At 41.9% G+C, this 7,597-nt stretch overlaps 1 long non-coding RNA gene across 1 annotated transcript; it reads left to right on the top strand.

The window, feature by feature from the left end:
* Nucleotides 1-464: 464 nt before the first annotated feature.
* On the top strand, nt 465-6,948 carry LOC139363596 (uncharacterized). Its single transcript, XR_011624262.1, has 3 exons — nt 465-567; nt 1,103-1,196; nt 6,607-6,948. It is a non-coding gene; the product is annotated as an uncharacterized lncRNA (long non-coding RNA).
* Nucleotides 6,949-7,597: the final 649 nt, after the last annotated feature.

Below are 7,597 nucleotides of genomic sequence, written 5' to 3'. Positions count from 1 at the left end.
GGTTTTGTTTTGGCATGTTGGTTTTTTAATTGCTGTGGAACAAAGAAGCATGTCGATGCATCTTTTGACATCCATTCTCATTTATCATGCAGAATTAGGAAGGCGAGGAAGTCTACATGTCAGTTTCTTAATGGTTGTTTTGCAATGGCAGGATGATGTGCCCTAAATGACACAATGTTTTTGAAGAAGAAATGCAATTAATTCACTCTTAATTCCCTCTCCCTGCTTCAAAAAAATGTCCTTATTTGATGAAAATGCTGGGGCACAATGAAGAAGAATGTGTAAATTAAGTCAGTTGGTTAGAGTTCATGACTTGACAAGTTATTTGACTCAGCTCTAAAAGAAATGCACTTCTACTTCTAACATGCATTTGTATTTGGGAAATATGACACACTATTCTCACAGTGAACTAGGATGCTCCGGGGGAAAATGCCCAGCTCTACTTTTTAGACTCCCAAAACATTAGATCTGAAAGGAACCACAGCAATGATTTTCTTTAACCCCTCAATGACACGACAAAGATGAGGACGGAGGTATCAGCTGACTGTCTCCAGTGTGCACACTAGGGTGAGCAATCATCTCGATTTCCCCATGTCTGTTCTGGTTTTAGCAGTTATAGTCTCATATGCCAAGAAAATCTTCAGTCTTGGAATGATTGGATTTCTTAAAATTAGGTCTAGATTTCAGATCTTCTGATTACTAACTCAGTAATGTTTGTTTTAAACATCTTTTTTTTTTTTTTTACTAAGAATCTCATTTTTCTACTGTTAAAAGACAATTTGTATATATGTTTAAGTACTAATTACATGTTCCTTACATATTTGAGGAATGAAATACAAATGCTGGCTTTGGTTTCCTATATAAGACATGACCTAAATATTATTTCACTTCATTTTCTCTCCTATCTCTTTCCTTTTTATGCTTGGAAAGAAGTAGATTTGTGTTGTTATGCATGGCTTAGGCTGATAAATCAAATCAGTAGACGTTTCAAATAAACAAAATGAATTTGAGAGGTTATAAGTGTTTGCAAGTGTCACCGTGGAGACCAGAGAATGGATTGTTGCCATGGAGACTTACATAAACACTCTGACTGTGATTTCAGATATGGAGGAGATTTGGGAAGGAGGATACATAAATGGAGCTGGCACTCATTGTAGCTGGAGATGAGTTGTGTCAGAAGGCTGGAGGATGCTAAGGCAAGTTGACAGTGTGAAATGTGTCTGTGCTCATCATGCTCCATCAATGAGCAGGAAAACACCTTTGGGGAAAACCAAGTTTAGAGGGTCAGGTGGGTGTGCTCAATCAGCTACTAAAATACTATAGGATTGGAGGTGATTCCTTTTCACTCTTTCCCCATTCATTCATTCCCCCATTCATTCACACTGACCACCTACCATTGTTATAATAACAAGTTCTATAGGGTTGTGCTACAAGAATAATGGCGGCTTGTCTTTATTAACATGCTTATCACATTACAGAGACTGTGTTCAGCCCTCTGTGAATATTAGGTCATTGAAACTGAACAACACTTACAAGGTAAAGCAAATATTATTCCCATTCTACCAACAAAGAAACTGAAACATAGAGAAGTTAATCACCTTGCCCATGGGCACACAGCTAAAAAATGGTGAAGCCAGGATTCAAATCAGGTAGTCTGTTGGCAGAGCCCACATTCTTAAATGTCACACTCTGATGAGAAGATGAAGTATTTGTCTCTGAAGTGTTTTACATCTAAATTTGGGAGGAAAAGCACATAGTAGTGAAGATTAACACCAGGATGACCATATGTAATTCTAGTCATCTATACACATTTTAGCTAGTATTTAATTATAGATTAACATCAATTTGAACCTCATACCCTTCCTTCTTCCTCCTTTACAGATATTATATCACTGGGATTCATATTTGCAAAGAACACATTAGCTAGCCAAAAAGAAAAGAAATACATTAGCATATCAATTAGATTATGGGATATCTGGGAGGGTGAGAGACTCGTGTTTGCACACCTTCCTACTTCAGTGTACACACAATTGTTGATCAGCTTTGAATAAATGTACCCTAAAATGTACATTTGAGCTTTCAGATGAATTGACTCAAGGGTTGGACCCATTTACAATAACACTGACTCTTCCCTATAAGCTGTATATCCTCACAGAACACCTGTGGACAGCATCCCATGGCCAAGCGGTTATAATGATTGCAAAGGTTTAGACATGGGATTCCTGGTGACCCTAGCAGACTTTGTTTGGGGCTGACCAACCTTTCACGAGAAGGAGTGATATTGAACCCTGCTCAACAGCAGACATCAAAAGAGTTTATTGTAGTCTTAAAACAATGGCTGTGAGGGGCCAGGTGCGGTGGCTCATGCCTGTAATCCCAGCACTTTGGGAGACCGAGACAGGTGGATCACGAGGTCAGGAGTTCAGAATCAGCCTGGCCAAGATGGTGAAACCCCATTTCTACTAAAAAATATTTTTTAAAAAATTAGCCAGGCATGGTGGGTGCCTGCCCAGCTACTCAGGAGGCAGGAGGCTAAGGCAGAGAATTGCTTAAACCCAGGAGGCAGAGGATGTAGTGAGCCAAGATCGCACCACAGCCCTCCAGCCTGGGTGACAGAGCGAAACTCTGTCAAAAAAAAAAAAAAAAAAAAGAATGGCTGTGAGTATCAATAATTTTAGATGACGTCCTTTGATTCAAATCTTCTGGAAGATTTCTTCACAGATTATTGATACACAGAGGGTCAACCTTCATTTTGCATGGATGAGTACTTGGCAGAGAATGAAATATATAGAATCATCTTTCTCTTAAAAGAAGTAAAAGACAATGTAAAGCCCACTGGTTTGGGACCAAAACAGGACCAAGTTGTCATGAATATTAAACTAGAAAACAGGTATAGAGACTGGCACCAAGCAGATATGCTGTACCTGGTGTTTCATTTTGTCCACCATATCTAACCCCATGGCTGCTCTGAACGTGAACAGAATTCCAGACTAGGCTTGTGTAAATCAAATTGCAAGCAGTTAATTTTGTCTTTAACTCTTTGGATGCTGTCAGTTATGTAATTGTTTCCCTTTTCCTTTTAATTGAAAGTTTGTCACAAAATATGTGACCACCTCTATCTAGCAAATGCATAGAATTTCATGGTATGATTTTTTAATATACTCCACACCTAGCTTAGTCTTACTTTTTCTTTTTTTTCGAGATGGGGGTCTCACTCTGTTGTCCAGGCTGGAGTGCAGTGGCACAATCTCAGCTCAGCCTTCATCTCCTGGGTTCAAGGGATTCTCCTGCCTCAGCCTCCCAAGTAGTTGGGACTACAGGTGCTCGTGATCATGCTCTGCTAATTTTTGTATTTTTAGAAGGAATGGGGTTTCGCCATGTTTGCCAGGCTGGTCTGGAACTCCCGACCTCAGGTGACGTACCCGCCTTGGCCTTCCAAAGTACTAGAATTACAGGCATGAGCCACTGCACCTGGCGTTACTTTCTAATCCTTATTTTCTCTTTCTCTTTTTAAAAAACTATTTATTTGCATCCTGTCTCACTGTGTTATATGAATATTTTTGTACTTAAATCCTTTTTTGAAAAAAAGTTGTCCAACCACTTGGCTACTCCCATAATATCCTCAACCAATCACCCTGATGTCCAAGATCCCCTCCTGGTCTTCATACCTGCAGGTTTTGTACTTGAGACTCCCTCGAAACCATTCCCCTTTTTGCCTGAGTTTTAGGCCAGCTGTGATTTTCTTAAATCCAGTGTATCTTTTATCTTTCAGAGATTTCTCATTATTTCTAGTCCCTAAACGTCTCCCATTCTGTTTCCCAATACTGATTTGGATTTATTTTACTTTGTATTTGCTTCTGCTATTTCCAAGGGTGGGAGGGAGAGAATGGAGAATGTGCTCCGTCTGCCATCTTCCTGTAATGTCCTCTGTGCCCTTCTTCAGTTCAGATTTGTATTTCCAACAGTGTTCTGAACACACACATTCAGATGCCCCACAGGATCCTCGACTCATAATGTCCAAACAGAACGCTTCACCTCAACCAGACCTGACTCTGTGTGTATGTATGTGTGTGTGTATGAGTGTGTGTCTGTGTGTCAGTGTGTGTGTGTTTGTGTCAGTGTGTGTGTCTGTGTGTTTGTGCTTCTGTGTGTGTGTGTACCTGTGTGTGTATGTCTGTGTGTGTACCCGTGTGTGTATGTGTGTGTGTGTGTGTGTGTGTGTGTGCTCCCTGCATAACCCAGAAGGAAAACATGTTGACATGTTGGATCCTGGCTTTTCCCCGTCTCTAATCTCTTTTACTGAATACATGTCTAACTGTCTAGTTACGCCTTCCTAAATACTGAAATTCATAGTTCTTTGTCATCATTTCATTGCTATAACATACTCCACCTACTGTGCATGACAAAATCCACCTACTATGTACAGGCACCATTCCAGACACCAAATGGAGAAAGTTGGCTTCACTCTTGTTTTTAAAGTATACTTAATTTGATAGCTACTTCTATAATGTTTACTAGGTACCAGGAGCTCTATTAAAATTCCATGAAATCCGATTGCAGTAGAAAACACAAATTAGTTACATGAATCCTTCAAGACTCAGTTTAGGGCCTCCTGGAACCTCTTCTGAATCTTCCAGGCTGAGCTAAGCCCAACATCTTGTATAGACCACTACCCCAGCATGTTTATGTTTGCCTCTCCCATGGACTGAGAGTTCCCTGAGGTGTGCTCTTCTTTCAATCCCTAGAACAGTGCTCAACACCAAATAGGAATGCAGTAAGTGTTGAACACCTGTCAAACTAAGCCAATTTGATCATCTCACTCTTCTGCTTAAAACCCTTCAAAGAGTCACCACCAGTAAAAGCATGAGTCCAATTCCTCAGCATGGCACACAATGCTCTGCAGGCTGTCCTTCTGGCCTCACCTTACCCGGTCCCCAGTCATTCTCCCATTGCCCCAGCCACACCAAACTCTTTCTCATGTTCCCAAAGTAATGTTCTCCACAGTTTCTCGAGGCCTAGTATGCAATGCCCTACCTGACTTGTGTGTCTTTAATGAAGTCTTCTCTTTTGTTCATGATCAAACTCAAAGATCATATATCCCCACATGTCACATGTTCCCCATAAGACTTGTGACTCTTGTTCCCATATTGTCACTTAGATTCATTTATCACATGATATTGCAATGATTCATTTATTTGTCTCTTGCTCTTTCTCTCTCCTCACTCAATAGACCTTGAGTTCTTCAAGGATAAGAATTATATTTTTCTCGTCTTTGAATTTTCTCTGCTTTCATATGGCACATAATTCCTAGAATACAGCAGATGACCAAGTAATATTTGATGTAATGAACGTATGAATGAATGGATTTGTGCAGCTCTTCACTGTGCTATGTAAGATGACTAGGCAGGGCGCGGTGGCTCAAGCCTGTAATCCCAGCACTGTGGGAGGCCGAGGTGGGCCGATCCCGAGGTCAGGAGATCAAGACCATCCTGGTTAACACGGTGAAACCCTGTCTCTACTAAAAATACAAAAAGTTAGCTGGGCGTGGTGGTGGGCACCTGTAGTCACAGCTACTCAGGAGGCTGAGGCAGGAGAATGGTATGAACCAGGGAGGCAGAGCTTACAGTGAGCCGGGATCACGCCACTGCACTCTAGCCTGGGCAACAGAGCGAGACTCCATCTCAAAAAAAAAAAAAAAAAAAAAAAAGAAGACTAGAGAAAGGTCAAACTTCTGTTTATTTAATGTTTCTTCAGAAGGGAGGATTCAAGACCTTAATTCTCAAATCAGATTGGTACTTTTATTATCAAGTGCCTCTTTGAAATAAACACATTTGCTTTCTTGGTTAGCCACCCACTCTCCATTTTTGTTACTTTTACAATGTAGAAGATTGTGTGTCCTTGGAGTGTTTTTTTCCCACTTATAGTAGAATCCCATGTCAGAACCATCACCTACTTATTACCTCCTACACAGTCTATACATAAGACATTGTTTGTTTCTTCTAAGCAAATCTCTTATCCAATTTACAAGAGCTTTAGGAGGTTGTAGCCTATATCAAGTCTGTATATTGGTAAAATGAATGTTGCACAGTGAAATAAACAATGGCCATCTGTAAACAGACTTTAAGAAAATGTAGCCTATGCTTTTCCTGGGCCTCCTGAACCTCAGGGTGAAAAGGGGTTATGTTAATGATAATAAACTTTATCTAGTGCTGACCCCTGCTAACCATCATAGGACCTCAAACGTTTTGCAAAACTTTTCATTCCATTTGCAAGTATTTCTGGAGGGTCCTCACAGAGCTTTGCAATCAGCCCTGCACTGCCTGCCTGCCGGCAGACTTCTTCCACCCGAGAGAAATTAGCTCTTATCTTTAAAATAAACATAGTTATGAGCGATCCCAGCTGATATTCCTCAAGTGGCTGAGGAACCTCCCAGCATGGAAGTCATCCTAAGCAAAGAGAGAGTCAGGCACCCAAGCTTAGTGTGGTCACTGGGGCGAGTGGGGTGAGTCTGAGGATACTGAACATGTAACATGTTTCAAAATAATAAGTTATTCCAGCATTCATTCAGCATCCACCATTTCTCCTGGCTCCTCCTCACCTCTGCAGGTGCCTGCTGCTGAAGAGGACTGACTTCTGCTGCCCAGGTTGTTGGTCAAAGGGCAGCTATGCCGCCTCCAGTGCTCCCAGTGCTACTGGAAAACCTCCATCCATTGGCTCAGCCTCGTGCTGCCTTGAAAGCTTTCCTCACCTGTGAGAGTTAATGGTGCCAGGAGGAGGTGCTGCCTGGTGTGCCCACACATGGCACTGATGCTGACTGGTCCTACAGCCACTGCCACCAACAACACTCCCTCCTCTTGCTCCCCATAGGGATGCTATGCAGGACCCCAAGCTGTGTGGAAGGTGTTCCCAGTCTCACCAAGTATCTTAAGAAACGTAATGACTCTTTCAGACTCTTCTCTTATTGTTATATGAAACCAAGAAAGTCAGGTTTTGGAAATAAGCTAAGTGTTACATGTTCAGTATCCTCTGACTCACTCCACTCGCCCCAGTGACCCCACTAAGCTTGTGTGTCCCACTCTCTCTTTGCTTAGGATGACTTCCATGCCGGGAGGCTCCTCAGTCACTTGAGGAATATCAGCTGGGATCGCTCATAACAATGTTTATTTTAAAGATAAGAGCTAATTTCTCTCAGGTGGAAGAAGTCTGCAGGCAGGCAGGCAGTGCAGGGTTGATTGTGAAGCTCTGTGAGGTGGTCACGGCCAGCACTACATCAGTCCTTCTGCTCTTCCACACTCAACATGCAATGTCCACTGCATGGCCCTGGGTGGCTGTTCGAGCCTTGGGCACTGTGACTGCATTCCAGCCCGCAGGGAAAAGGAAGGACAAAGAAGGATGTGTCCCTTCTTGAGGATACTTAACATACATAGAATTTACATACATTTCCACTTAACCTCCCATTGGCCAAAACTTGGCTGCAATGAATGCCACATTTAGCTGCACATTTAGCAGCTGGGAAATGTAGTCTCTATTACCAGTACCCCCATGTCCAGCTAAATCAGCAGTTCTACAAGGAAGAAAACAGAGTATACATGTGAGG

This window comes from Macaca nemestrina, chromosome 6 (genome assembly GCF_043159975.1).
Source record: "Macaca nemestrina isolate mMacNem1 chromosome 6, mMacNem.hap1, whole genome shotgun sequence".
NCBI classification, from domain to species: domain Eukaryota; kingdom Metazoa; phylum Chordata; class Mammalia; order Primates; family Cercopithecidae; genus Macaca; species Macaca nemestrina.
The sequence above is the reverse complement of the archived record's forward strand: the minus strand, read 5'-3'. Positions and strand labels throughout refer to the sequence as shown.